General features: G+C 38.7%; 1 pseudogene; it reads right to left on the minus strand.

The window, feature by feature from the left end:
- The window catches only part of LOC100033017 (ATP-dependent RNA helicase DDX50-like), a 48,178-nt pseudogene extending 36,235 nt beyond the window's left edge, over positions 1-11,943 (minus strand).
- Between the last annotated feature and the right edge of the window lie 3,958 nt (positions 11,944-15,901).

Genomic DNA, 15,901 nt, shown 5'->3' on the forward strand with positions numbered 1-15,901 from the left:
CAAATGTGGCATTTTAAGAACCTTAATTCCATGAAGAACCCAAAGTGACTTAAGAAGAAATAAAGTATACTTACCATGAATCAGAGTGAATTTTTAGAATAGATAGAAAAGGAAGACAATTCATGAAAAGGACAAAGGAGTAAATTGGACTATATGGTCACTGATCGTCCTTATAATAAAATTAAGTTATTTAACAAGTCTAAACATGACACAACCATACAAGTGAAAGGGTCAATATCTTAATAAAATCAAGGGTCAAAAAGCTCTCCACTAATAAAACCAAAAATCAAATTTAATTGGCATAAATGTAAATTACTTTTCTTGGACTCAAAAATCAACTACATGATTTTAGGATAGTAGAAATCTGGCTTATAAAAATTTCATATTAAAATGGGTCTTTTAGGGGGGCATAGTAGTGGCTTAGTAGCAGTGAAAGCTGAAACTACTCTGACTCTCCTTCGAAAACCAATCTTTAAAAAGCACTTCAAAACACCAGGAGTCAAAATCCAATATCAAGACAGAGTGAGGGGGCTGTCACGTTGAACTGTAAAAATTAAAATTAAAGCTCAAATATAAAAATGTTATCTTTTAAGGGATTTATTAATGGTCAATCACAAGCAAACCATCAATAAAATGGGTGGTTTAAAATTCAACATTTTTCATCAGTGTACCTCCTACCCAAGTGAGAGTGTTTTCATGGCTTCATCAGTTGCTAAAGTTGGGTGCTTTTTTGTGGTATTTCCTTTACATTGTAATTGTTTATATGATTTTATTTTTTAAATTATTTTTGTTTTTATTTGTCTGTTTAAGCTCAAGTCTCCCTATTTCATCCAGGCCAGAAGTGCAGCAGCCACTCATGGACCCAATCCTAATAAAGATCAATACAGAATCTGACTTGCTTCATTTTTCAAGTCTGGGCTGGTTTGTCCATACTAAGGCAAGTTTGGTAGCCCTCCACTCCTAGGAAATTATCATATTGATACCAAACTCATTGAGGACATCTAATTGGCTTAAGCTATCTTGAGAGCAGCACAGAAAACCCTAGGTTGTTCTATTTACCAGCCTTAGGCTTTTCAACAGAAGGAGCTACACTCCTGCACCACCATGCCTGGTCCTTTATTTTATTCTTATTCAGATCATACAGATCTTCCCATATTTCTCAAGACTGTCTATGGGCCATTAAAACCCACCACCACTCCCTTGCTATCCTCGGACAGTGACACTCATAAAAGATAAAAAAGACATCAGCAACAGGTGGAAAGAACACTTCAGTCAGCTTCTCAACCGACCCTCTTCAGTTGACCAAAGCTCCCTTGACCAGATCCCCCAAAACCGCACCATTGAACAACTTAACGTCCCTCCTTCAATAGAGGAAGTCCAAAAAGCCATCAAACAAATGAGTGCAGGCAAGGCACATGGTAAAGACAGGATCCCAACCGAGGTGTACGAGGCCTTAAATGGAAAGGCGCTCCAGGCATTCCACATAGTGCTGACCAGAATATGGGAAGAGGAAGACATGCCTCCAGAACTCAGAGATGCCTCCATCGTAGCCCTATACAAGAAAAAAGGCTCATGATCAACCTGTGACAACTACAGAGGCATCTCACTACTCTCCACTGCCAAAAAGATCCTCGCCTGTGTTATACTCAACAGACTCCTGTCATCTGTTTCAGAGCAGAACCTGCCTGAATCACAATGTGGCTTCCGACCAGATTGCAGCACCATCAACATGGTCTTCACGGTGAGGCAAATGCAGGAAAAATGCCTTGAGCAGAACCTGAGTCTCTACATTGTCTTCATAGACCTGACAAAGGTGTTTGACACAGTGAACAGGGATGCATTGTGGGTGATCCTCAGCAAGCTCGGTTGCCCAACAAAATTCATCAAACTGATCCCGCTCTTTCATGTCGACATGACAGGGGAAGCCCTATCTGGTGGAGAGACTTCTGATCGCTTCAACATCTCCAATGGCGTGAAACAAGGCTGTGTCCTCGCTCCGGTACTATTCAACCTATTTTTCACCCAAGTGTTACAACATGCGGTGATGGATCTAGACCTGGGCGTCTACATCAAATACCGACTGTATGGCTCACTATTTGACCTTCGCCGCCTGACTGCAATAACAAAGACAACAGAGAGACTCATCCTGGAAGCTCTCTTCGCAGATGACTATGCTGTCATGGCCCATCAAGAAAATCATCTCCAAACCATCGTGGGCAGGTTCTCCACCGCAACAAAACTGTTTGGCCTGATTATCAGCCTCAGCAAAACAGAGGTGCTGTTCCAACCTGCACCAGGGAGGCCAACGAACCAGCCGTGCATTACAATTGACGGCTCACAGCTTTCTAATGTCAACACTTTCAAGTCCCTGGGCAGCACCATCGCCAATGATGGGTCCCTAGACCACGAGATCAATGCCAGGATCTAAAAGGCCAGCCAGGCACTCGGGCGGCTGCGCTCCAAAGTCCTCCAACACAGCGGTGTAAGCACTGCGACGAAGCTCAAAGTGTACAACGCAGTGGTCCTCAGCTCGCTCCTGTATGGTTGTGAGACATGGACACTGTACAGGAAGCACATGAAGCAGCTGGAGCAATTCCACCAACGCTCCCTCCGGTCAATCATGAGGATCCGATGGCAGGACCGAATCACCAATCAGGAAGTCCTCGACAGAGCCAACTCCACCAGCATCGAAGTCCTCCAAACCCAGCTACGATGGTCTGGACACGTCATCCGCATGGACCTACAGCGAATACCAAGACAGGTATTCTATGGTGAACTGTCAGCTGGACTCAGGAAACAAGGCCGACCAAAGAAAAGATTCAAGGACCAGCTAAAGCCCAACTTGAAGTGGGATGGCATTACACCAAAGCAACTAGAACTCACTGCCTCTGACAGAAGCAGCTGGCGAACCCACATTAACCATGCCGCCGCCACCTTTGAAGATGAGCGACATGAGGTCTTGCCGCTGAGCGTGAACACCGACACCACGCCACAGCCGCACCTCCCGTAACAACTGGCGTTCCAGGCCCCATGTGCCACGAACTGTGTGCCTCAGTCTTTGGACTTCAAAGCCACATGAGGGTACACCGTAGATGAAACTGCACAAAGACAATTGTCATTCTCGGTCACCGAGAGACTACTACTACTACTACTCTCTGGATATCTCAAATTTGATATGTCTTACTACATAATAATAATCTATTATTATAACAAACCTAAAGAAACCCATTTTGTTTCTAATTGTGCTTTCATCAAAAACAAAAACAAAAAAGTTGATAATTGTGATATATAATGGATATTTGAGGGGGCGGGGTTAGCCTTTCATTTTAATTCTAGAACTGAGATAAAGGATGTGAAGAGCTTTGTCACTTTTATACATAATCACAAAATTAAATCTAAAATGGTTAGACCAATTCATAGCTCCAACTGAATACGTGTGCCTAGCATACCCCAGTCTCTGACATTTACTATTCCCATTGTTTTTGTCATATTCACTGAATAGTAAGACAACATCCGGAGTCTATTAAGTGCCCTTGAGATCTTTATTTCATGAATAGCCAATAAGTTGCCTGACAAGCTGAACCAAACCAAAGAAATACATAGTTTTACGTCAGGAAAAGATATTTATTGGTGAATATCAAGTCCATGAATTATGTGGAAAATTCTTGACTCTATGGAAACATACAGAAGCATCAAAAATCATTCCTATATGGTATAAGTAGAAGCATTTACAATAATCCTAAAATATATGACACACATGTCTTCCTTAAAGAAAGATGTAAATGGGCTCCCAATAGTTATCTTGCATTGGATCAGAGGAGCTTCCAATGCAATCATGAACAAGACCAAAAATGAATAGAAGAATCAAGCTGAAGTTTGCCATCATTCCTACCAGAAAAGAAAGTCCAGAAAGAGAATATGGTTCCTTTAGAAATCTGGAAGCCAGATGGTGCCATAATTCCCAGAGTTCTGGGCATAGAATCAGAAACACCTAAGCTCAAATACAGTCTCAGACACTGACTAGCTGGGTGACCCTAGGCAAGTCAATTGATTGCCACTTGCCTCAATTTCCTCTATCTGTAAAATGGGAATAATAACATCCCAGGGTTCTTGTAAAGATCAAAAGAGATAATTATACAGTGCTTAGCACAGCACCTAACACATAGTAAACACCATATAAATGTTAGCTATTATTATCGTTAATCTTTGAGAAAGTACCTCAGAGGCCAAAATCCAATTAGTTAACATTATATGAATGAACAAAAATTACCTATAGAATATTTCAACAAACTCTGCCCAAACGACTATAAAACGGCATAACCTTTGATCCAGTAATACCACTATTGGGTCTATTTCCCAAGAGATTAAAAAAGAAAAGGAAAAAAGACCTACTTGTACAAAAATATTTATAGTAGCCTTTATTGTGTGGCAAAGAATTGGAAATTGAAGGGATGTCTATCAATTGGGAAATGACTGAACAAATTATAGTACCTGATGGTGATGGAATACTATTGTGCTATAGTCAGTGATGAACAGAATGATTTCAGAAACAGCTGGAAGGAACTTCATGAACTAACACACAGTGGAATAAGCAGAACCAGGAGAGCATTGTACACAAGAACAGCAACATTGTGGAATGTCAATGTGATAGATTTTGCTATTATCAACAATACAATGATCCAGGACAATTCTGTGGGACTTATGACAAAGAATGTTCTCCACCTCCAGAGAAAAAATTGTTGGAGTCAAAATGCAGATTAAGACATCCCATTTTTCACTTCAGTTTATTTGTGTTTTCATTTTGGGGTTTGGTTTTATATGAGTATTCTCTTACAACAGTGAACAATATGGGAAATATATTTTGCATGATAATACATACATAATCCTTATCAAATTTCTTATCATCTCCAAGAGGGAGGAGAAAAAATAAGAATGGGAGACAATTTAAATCTCATAACTTCAGAAAATGTATGTGGAAAATTGTTATTAAACATAATTTCTAAAATAAAATATCCTTTAAAAATACATGGAGACAATATGATCAGATCTATTTTATTATAATACAATTTAATTGAAATTTTAAAAAGACTATTTCAACAAACTGACATTTAACCTTTGCTTGAACATTCCATTTTACATAGCTCTAATTATTAGGAAGATTGCTATTAAAAGGAGTATCCCATAATCTTTAGACTTAAATGACTAAAAAACTGAGGTAAGATATTGGGACAATATTCATTAAATGTAAATTTGCTTCTTTGCAAGTTTTATCCATTTCTCCTAGTAATGCACTGAGCAACCAAGAAAAACAAGACTAATTCCTCTTCCTATGTGTCAGAATTCCAAATATTTGAAACAGCTATTATGCCCTAATACAGTACTACTAAATCTTTTTTCTCCTTTAGGCTAGACATTCTCAATTCCTTCAACTGTTCTGCATAAGACATAATGCTGAAGTCTTTTATTATTCTATTTGTCTTCCTTTCAATGCTGCCCTTTTCCACCTCCATTCCCTATCAAAGTCCTTCCTTCCCAACAGGAAGGAGAGATCAAGAGCAGAACTAAAAAAGACTTTTTCTGTCAACCAAAAACAGAAAGAAGAAAGTAGAAAATAAAGATATTTCTATCTTTTAAGCCCCATTGATTACTTCCAATAAAATCAAATCACATATTAAAGTCCTTTGAAAATTAGAGGAATTATTGAATCTTCTGCAGTTCTAAACGAGTTCTCCTGTTTGGGGAAGATGGGTCGCTTTTCAAGGGATAAGTCACTTTGGAATCAGTGATGGTCAAATGCTATTAAATAGACCACCTCCTTGAACCATCACATATCTCATTTTAAAGCTCAGTTTCTTGTGACCTGTTGTCCAGGCTGCAGCCAAATATAGAATAGTTGGGTTATTCTGCCCTCCATTCTAAACATTTAGAAGGTAACTTGATTACTACGATCTCACAAAAATGACTAAGCAGGCAGGCAGGCTTTAAATAGTCAAAGACTTCTAAAAGGGATTTCTACATGAGGCAAAAGGCCAGAACGGCTGATCTCTGTAATCTCTTCCAATTCTCAGACTTTAGAGGGGATATGGTTCATGTACAGATGATGATAAATTTCTAGTCACACAAGATAAAAACGGTACACTGAACTAGGTAACAAAATAGTCATCTCATCTGCAAGAAAAAAAAGTAATTATGTTAAATAATGGGTTGTATATTCCACTTTTAGGTGAGTTAAACTCTGAAACCATTTCTCTAGGAAGGTTACATATGTTCTTTCCCTAAACATTTTAAAGATTAAATTAGATTATCACTTAAAGGGGTTCATTTTAATGACTGTGTGACCCTGAAGTTCATTCTAACCTTAATTGCTTTAATTCTAGGATCTTAATTCCAAGGAATTATCCATTAAGACATACTCATTGGCCATTAGCATTACTAGAATTTAGCCTTGTGCTTTGGAATTCAAAAGAATTACTCATGGAGCTTAGTTACAGTAGAAGGAAGGAAATTCAAATTAAACTATCTTTCAAGAAGAAATTAACATGCATATCTAATTGGTTCTGGGTGTTTTTTCTTTTTTATATAAAACTATGACAATTATGATCTGTCTCTAGAAAATATGAGAAATGTTACCTTTTTTTTTAAGTGATTGTATTCAGTGTGGACAAGAAATACATTTTCATATTGTAAAGGTTGTGACACAAGCCAAGAAAATTCATGAAATGTGCAGGATTACAGATAAATACAAAATGGAAATATCAGTACACTTGTGGGAGCATATTTTTCAAATTCTTGATATCTTTGCCCCCCCCCTTCCCACACTGCTAATTACTTCTTAGCTCAAAAGTGGCAAAATAGTTAGCTTTTTGCTTTGCACAAGGGAGGAAATGTTTTTTTTTTTCCCTTTTCTTTCTCTCTATGGAAAATTGTCTGCATTGTACTGCAATGCTGAGCAAGTTTATTCTTAGCGGCATGTCTCCTCAGACATTTTATGGCAGCATAGGGAATATGAAATGTATGATTAATAAATAATTACAACTGCATGTCCAATCTCCAGTCTTCATTCAGTTAGAGTCCTGAGGATGTGGGAACTGTCATGGAAATGGTAGTGACAATAGTGTATTTATTCATTTTAATTTAGAATAGAACCAAAGACATTAAGTACAAATATTTACATATTTTACACACAGAATCATTTCAAACATTACCAAAACACAACCACCTCCAGGGTGAAATCCAATAAAGAATTTAGCAGCATGAAACCACAGTAAGCAACAATTTAGGACAGAAGGTAAAGAACATCATCTACATACAGTAGTTGAAATTAGAGAAGGAATTTTTAATTAGGCAAAATGTAATTACTCAGCTGGAATTTGTCCACTTTAGAAGTCCATTCTTTTTTGTTGTTTACTATGGGATGGTCCATTAACAAATATAGTAAAAATCTGAGTGTGTTTCTAAATGTATGTTAACCACAAATCCTATTGACCATTTCAGTTACACATTAATAATAATAATTAATAATAACTAGCATTTATAGTGCGCTAAAGTTTGCAAAGCATTTTATATGTATTATCCCATTTGATGTCATTTGACCTCCCTCCTCTACTCCAACTACTTATCTCTCTGGCTTCCACTAAGTCCCAATTAAAATTCTACCTCTTTCGGGAAGACATCCCCAAACCTTCTTAATCCCACTGCCTTCCTTCCCTCTATTATTTATTTCCTAAGTATCCTTAGATAACTTGCTTTGTATATATTTGTTCGCATGTTGGCTCTCCTATTAGATGATAAGTTTCATGAGAGCAGGAACTGTCTTTTGCCTCTTTTGGTATCTCTAGCACATAACACAATGCCTGACACATAATTGACACTTAATAAATGTTTATTAAATTGAATAAAATTGATCATCACAAAAACCTGTTACCTTTTTACAGATGAGGAAACTAAGGTTGAGAGAGGTTAAGTGTCTTGCCCACTTCTCATAAAACTATTTATCAAATGCTGAAACCAAACTTGAGTTTATTTCTTCCTGGCTCCAATGATGACACATGAAGGTACTAAGTCATGGGATAATCTTGGTATTAGATCAGAGCATACTTTGGAAAATATTGACTTTGATTATGGTATGTGCTGTTAAATAGCAGAATAGCTCAGCCCTATTGTTACCTCAGTTTATTTTGCTACTTCTTGTGCTCTTTTTTCCTTGGCTATAAAATAGTAATAGTAACAATAATAATAATACCATCAAAAAAAAAAGGCCAGCTAAGTGGCACAGTGGATAAAACACCAGACCTGGTATCAAGCAGACCTGAATTCAAATCCTGTCTCAGACATTTCCTAATTGGATGATTCTGGGGAAAGTCACTTAACCCCATTTGTTTCAGTTTCTTTATCTGTAAAATAAGCTGGAGAAGGAAATGACAAACCAGTCTGATATCTTTTCAAAGAAAAACACAAATTGGCTCCCAAAGATTTGGACGTAAATGAAGTTACTCAACAACAACACCATTTGGAGGGGTAGTGGTCTGACTGTACTATGAACTAGTCACTTGGATTACGAAGTGGAGTTCTGAGAGTACTGTTTTTAAGAAAGACATTAGCAAAAAATATATAATATGACCATAAGAAAGTGAACAGATGGGTAAGGTGTCAAGCAGTTGGGGCATAGAAGGAAAGATTGAAGGAATATCTTATAGTTTATATAGAAAAGAGAAGACTTAGAAGAGGGATAATAGTTATCTTCAAAAATGGGAACTCTCAAGAAGAAAAATTAAATAAGCTCCTTTGGAGTACCTTAAGAAAGAAGACCTAAGACCAATGGACAAAAGTCACAGAATAGAAGATTTTGAACTCAATGTCTTATCAGAGCTGCTTGAAAATTAAGCATTTCTCCTAAATAGTCTTCCTTCTTTAAGTCTCTCCCTTCTCTAATTCATCTTGACAACGTTGCCAAAGTAGGGGCAGCTAGGCGATTCAGTGGGAAGAGAACCAAGTCTACTTAAATGGGAGATCCTGAGTTCAAATCTATCTTCAGACACTTCCTGAGTGACCCTGGGTAAGTCACTTAACCACAATTTCCTAACCTTTATTGCTCTTCTGCCTAGGAACCAATACCCTCTAGAAAGAAGGTAAGGGTTGCTAAAGTGATAGGAACTTCTAAGACCACGTCTAGCTATGCCACTAGGATCAAAGAGAAACTTCTCTGCTTGGCAATTAAATCCTTTCTTAATCTGGTTCCAACCCCCTTTCCCAGGTTTATCACACATCACTCTCCTTCAGGCACTATTCATTCCAAACAATCTAGAGTCGCACACAGCATTTATTCCATTTCTCTCCTTCCTTCCTTTCATACACTGTTCTCCCTCTCTAGATTGCCTTTTCTCCTTACTTCCCCCTCTTGGTCCCTAAGTTCTGTCTAAGGTTTATGGGCTGCTCAGGAAGGACCATCACCTCTGGTCTTGTGGGGGCTTGAAAAGTCCATTTCAGGGCTGCTCATCCACCTTTGGGGTCCACCTACCTTTCCTCATTTAGGGCTGCAAGAAACTGTTAACAAGCCAATAAAACTATTTCAGCAGACTGGCTCTTTCAGGTTGAGGGAAACTGATAGTCCTGAAACCCTGGAAAATTAGAGAGATGTCTACACCCAGGAATATATAATGGGCAAATGAGAAAAATTTGCTCCAATGGTCATGAAAGCAGCTAAAGGAAGCACTGTGGGGTTCTTTGAGCTTGGTCAGACATCAGATACCAAAGAGATCCACTGCATGGATCATTTGCCCAGTTTTCTCTCGTCACTGGACTTCAGGAGCTCTGGACTCTGGAAGAGAGAGTGAGGCTGACAACTTTGTGCAACTCCGCCTCACTTAAATCTAATTTTTGTGCAAGTTAAGATATCACTCCATAAGTAAAAATACAGAAGGAAAACAACTGCTTAATCACATGGGTTGATGGGGATATGATTATCAATATCAATTATCAATACTATGGAAATAGGTCTTCATCAATGACACATGTAAAACCCAGTGAAATTGCATGTTGGGAGGGGAGGGAAAGAACATGAATCATGTAACCATGGAAAAATATTCTCAATTAATTAATTAAATAAAAATTTTCAGTTAAAAAAATATCACCTCATGATATCACTGACCCTCTTCAAAAAAACAAAGAAGGAACAATAGCTTCTGTCAAACGTTGGCTCGACTACCACCTCATACTTGCGTTCATCCATCACCCTTCCAAGTACAAGGGCCTCCTCAAAAGATTACCCAGAATTTATTTTGCACATTTTCAAATGGATATGTTTCTTCCCAATAAAGTAGAAGCTTCTCAAAAACAAGGATAGTGTCAAGTTTGTCTCTATTTCTGATATTGAACACAATTTCTATGTCTGTATCTCTGACTCAACTGCCATTGCCTACAAGCTTTTCTTGATTCTTCAAGAGTTACCATCCTCTCAAAAAAATACCTTTTATTTACTTTTGTATATCTTATACATATTTATATGCATGCTGTCTCTCCCAATAGAATGTGAGCTCTTTGAGAACAGGGATTGTTTCCTTCTTATTTTTTAATATCCCTTACCTTCCTTCTTAGAATCTGTCTTCCATATTGGTTCCAAGGAAGAAGAGTGGTAAGGACTAGGTAATAATGGTTAAGTAACTTTCCAAAAGTCACACAGCTAGAAGTATCTGAGGTCAAATTTGAACCCAGGACCTTCCATCTGTAGGTCTGGCTCTCAATCCACTGAGCCACCTAGCTGCCCCCTGAGTGCTTCATTTTTGTCTTTATATCCCCCCTGTCTAAACAGGCTTCCATCTATTGTTGGCTTGCTAGTGGTGCAATGAATAGAGTGCTGGAGCTGAGTTTTGGGAGAATAGAGTTTAAGCTGTGTGACTCTAGGTAAGTCACATAATTTTTTCTTTGTTTTCATTTTCTCAACTATAAAATGGGGATAATAACAGTCCCAAGGTTGTTGTGGAGGTCAAATGAGATGATACTTATAGTGTTTAGCACAGTCCCTGGTGCATAGTAGGTGCTATATAAATGTAATCCATAATGGCAAGACAACAGATTAGAGGGTGGACTTGAATTCAAAGCCTTTCTCTCTCCTTAGGCTTTGGCAAAATGTATATTCCACCAGCAATTAGCACAGAGCCTGCCTAGCACATAGTATGTGCTTTATAAATGCTTATTGACTGACTAATTCTATCATATATCTTGGACAAATCATTCATTTCCAAGCCATTCTGAGCAACAGATATCTTGGATGTCACGCTTTAATTGTAGATGGTACTACTGTATCCTACTTATGTCTCAAAGATAATATGATAGTTAATGCAAAAGATAAACTCTAGAAGCAGCTAAGTATACAATGAACTGGACTCTGGGGGACCTGGGTTCAAATCTTAATTCAGACACTTTCTAACTGTGTGACCCTGGGCAAGTCACTTAACCCCAAATGCCTAGCCCTTGTCCCTCTTCTGTCTTAGAACTGATACTAAGACAGAAGGAAGGGGTCTAAAAAACATTTTTTTAAATACAATTATGTTGAGTTATCGGAATATATTTTTTTAAAGTTCGTGTATCTTAAGTTAAGAATCCCTGCTCTCAAGTATAAAGACCCAAAGGCTGTGGCCTTTCTATGGGCATCCACCAGCTAGAAGGTCTGCTCTCTTGGGAAAGCACAAACCCATTTCATGGGTAGAGGAAGGGAGGTCCTAATTGAGGCCAGGCAGCTTTGGGCACATTTCCCTGATGGGCGCCAAATTAAAGCAAGCCAAGTGCTGAAGGGGAAGCTGGCCTCCCTCCCCCCACCCCCCCAAATGCAGAATCCAGAGGTGTGGAGGGGCTGCTACCTCCTACTCACCTGGACAAAGGCTGAGCGCCAGGCGGCTCATTTCCGTAGACTAATAGCCTCTCGCCAGCCCAAAGGCCGAGCTTCATTCCTTTGTGTCTAGAAGGCTCTTTCACTTTTCCCAGAGTCCTCTTTTAAAATGCAAATACCCCCTGGGAGGTGTTAAGCCTCTCCAGCTAATACTTTCCCTAACAGCGGACTGAAAGCCAGATCTTAGAGCTGTCAGTCACTGGATTCTGAGGATACAGATAGGCAGATGGGAGGGGAAGGAGAGAGAAGGATCTCCTGAGCTGGGCAGAGAAGGCCAGGAAAGCAGAGTTCAAAGGAGAGAGAAGGAAAGGGACCAGAGAAACACTGTGTGCTTTGCAATTTCCCCTTCATCAGCTCTGCATGGAAAGCAAAGGGTCCTCCCTTTCTAGCCCTACAATATAGCCTGGGCTTACTCCAGCCTCTGGGGAATACAATTCTTCAGCAGTCTGACCTAAGGAAAAGGAACCCAGAGTCAAAAGAGATCTATATTCCAATTCTACATCTGTCCCGTCCTGGTTGCTGTGAAAACCCTTTGACCTCCCAGAATCAGAATTTTCTCATCTGCAAAATGGGCATAAAAACACTAATTTGAAAGAGGAATTGGGAAAGCATGCAAAAGCCAGAGGGAAAGCAAGCAGCAAGACAAGAAGCAGTGCATGAGTGGTGACCTGACTGTCAATCCTCTTTCACACTGTCAACCTCACAAGGAGGTAATGGGGGAGGGGGGACTGTAAACCTTAAAGCATCATCAATTTGTGAGTGTCAGCCTCAGCCTTTCTAGATATGCAGCTAAACCATGAGAACAAAAGGAATAAGGAAAGTCTGGGGCTCTTTGTCAGGGTTGGGGACTGGAGCAGATAGCCTACTGTTGAGACCTTGGCTTCAGTCATAGAGGAGTAATTGGACAATAGTAAATCTGGAGACTAAGAAGATTCTATGTCTCTATGTCTCTCTGTCTCTCTGTCTGTCTCTCTCTCTCTCAATCTCATTCACTCTCTCATTCTCTCATTCTCTCATTCACTCTCTCATTCACTCTCTCATTCTCTCTCTCTTTCTCTCTCATTCTCCCTCTCTCTCTCTCTCCCTCTCTCTCTCTCTCATCATCTCATTCTCTCTCTCATTCTCTCTCATTCTCTCTCTCTCTCTCTCTGTCTCTCTCTCTCTGTCTCTCTCTCTCTCTCTCTCTCTCTCTCTCTCTCTCTCTCTCTCTCTCTCTCTCTCTCTCTCTCTCACCCTCTCTCTGCCTCTCCACTGAGATGGATTTTCTCTTGGCCGAAGGAAATAAAGTTAATGCCAATGGGAATTCAGACAAGCCCTAATTAACACTGCATAGACTAAGACCCCTCCAGAGAGGAAAGGCTACACTAGTCAGCCAGGCCCATGTGCATAATTCAGGCCTCTGAATGCAATCCAGGTTATTCCTGCTGAATTTGCATGGCTAATGGCATTCCTATCTCTTGGCTTTTTTGGACCCAATTATGGACTTCCAACCTCAAATCTGCCTGTCTGGCAATCACCTCTGCCTCTGCTCTCCCTATACAACCTCCCCCATCTGGCCTGTGCTGCTTCAACACAGAATCCTTTCTGAGTCCTTGCCAGAACTCCTGCAGAGACCCACCTGACTAGCCTAAAGCCCACTCTCTGCTTAAGTTCCTCAGCCTTAACTCTTGCCTTCCTGCATTTCTGACCCAAACCTAGCCCAGTCCTTCACCCCCATTAGATAGAAACAGATGCTTCCTCCAGCCTCTGAATATCCATTCTCAACATCCGCCTTCCTGATCTTTATGGACCCAAAATGTGCAGTGGAGATCATGCTTCTATCCCAACATGTGCCACTTGATTCATGTAACTCATTTGTTTACTCTTTAAAATTCTGAGGAAGGAGATTCCTACAAGTAACATAAATGGGAAAATTGAAAGCATAGAATCTAAGAAAGTTCATCTACTTCTCCCCTCAAACCAGCCACCTGGTGGGAGAAGGTGATCAAAGAAGGCTAGAACAGCCTTGGAACGAATAGAACAATGATAACTAGCAATGGAGGAAAGATTAAGCTTTTCAATTTTATTTTGCTTCTGTTTTCTCTACTGAGGAAAATGATCTTTGAACTAAAAAAATCAGAACAAAAAAAAACAGCTAAGAGGGATAGATATCCTATTAATCCACTATTAATTATCCACTATTAATAAGGAGATTGTAAGAGAAAAACTAGATGTCCTTAATGAATTCAAGTAACCTGGTCCAGATGAACTACTTCCTTAAACAATGAAAGAAATGGTAGACTCATATCTAACTGGTAGTCACAATAGCTGACCTACTGTTAGTGCTATGTGAAAGATCCTGGAGAATGTTAGGGAGATCACAGGACTAGAGAAGATCAAAATGTCTCTAAATAGAGTCTAAGAATTATAAGACACCAAACTATTACCAAAAAATAAATAAATAAATTCTAGAAGGGACCATCAAAAGATATCTAGTGACCATCTAAATAAAGACCCCATGATCACAGTCAGTGGGACTTCATCAAGAACAAATCGTGTGTCTTCTATTCCAGCCTGGGGAATATGACATATGTATTGCATAAAAGCATTGGTAAAACCAATAACAAACCATTTTGAAGAGAGGGAGAAAATCTGAATCTCAAAATATTGTAAAACATTGTTTCTACATTTAATTGGGAAAAAAAAGAATGAATTATGGCTTGAAATTATCAGTTTCATAGACCAGGAGAATAATATACAATTTACCAAGATGTTAATGGAAGCATTTTGATAAAGCCATTCTTATATTTGTGTGGTCTGTGTATAGGGCTCTGGTCTATAATAGTACATTTAGAATTGGAACTAATTGAATGGACTAGAATAATGAGTAATGCTATAATGTCAAGCTGGGAAAAGATCTCAATTCAGCTTTCCAAGGATCTATTTTGCTCAATCTTTTTCAGTTGATTCTGACTCTTTGTGACCTCCTTTGGGGTTTTCTTAGCAAAGATAATGAAGCAGTTTGCCATTTCTTTTTCTATCTAATTTTACAAATGAGGAAAATGAGGTAAACAGGTTTGAGTGATTTGCCCAGGATCAGACAACTAGAATGTGTCAAAACACCAGATTTGAACTCAACAAGATTAGTCTTTCTGATTCCAGGTCCCAGCTGTCTATCCACTGCACCACCTACCTACCCTCTGAGGATCAAGGTTTAGCCCTATGTTGTCCCCTTCTCCTGGAATAGACTGAAATGCTAGCAGACAGAATACTTGCTCAGAGAGCATAGTTTCATATGTTTTGCTCTTCCCCTAAAAGAAACTCATCATGAATACCCTGAGTCTTATCTTAAACATATAAACTCCACAATTGAAATATTATTTAATTTCATTCTTTCATTTCCCATTCTGAGATTAAAGATGTCTTCTAATCTTTCCCATTGTTATCTCTGCCTATAATTATTTTATTCTACTCTATAAACTGGTCCCCCCCAACTCTTGATAGAATAAAGAAATTACTCTCCCTCTGCTCACCTCCCAATGGGATGTGGATGCATATTCAACTTCTTTCAACCTCTTGCCTCTAATTTTCCCATTCATGATTCCTACACTGTTTTCTACCTTCCACCAAAAAAGGGATACTTATAAATGAGCATGGAATCTAATCTATGAAATATGAATTCAGCTCTTCATATTTTCTTTTTCCTCTTTCTTTAAAGTCTCCTTACATCTTTAGTGTTTATATTCTTTCACTCCTTTGATTATTTCCTTTGTTCTTTCTTTTAAACTTCAATCCAAATTTTTGCAACAAATAGCCTATAAACATAAGAGAATTCATATCATTATTTAGACTTTTCTTGTTAATTGTACTTATTTACTTTTCTTGTATTCGCCCGCTTTGGGATGTTAACAAATCAAATGTTTTGCTAAATTCTAGTATTGTGTAGGTCAGTTTTGTTTTATTTGTTTTGTTCTTTTTTTTTCAGAATGTCTCACATTACTCTTTAAAGTCTATCCTTTTTCATTAGTGATTTTGCTC

Source organism: Monodelphis domestica, chromosome 2 (assembly GCF_027887165.1).
Source record: "Monodelphis domestica isolate mMonDom1 chromosome 2, mMonDom1.pri, whole genome shotgun sequence".
Lineage (NCBI taxonomy): Eukaryota > Metazoa > Chordata > Mammalia > Didelphimorphia > Didelphidae > Monodelphis > Monodelphis domestica.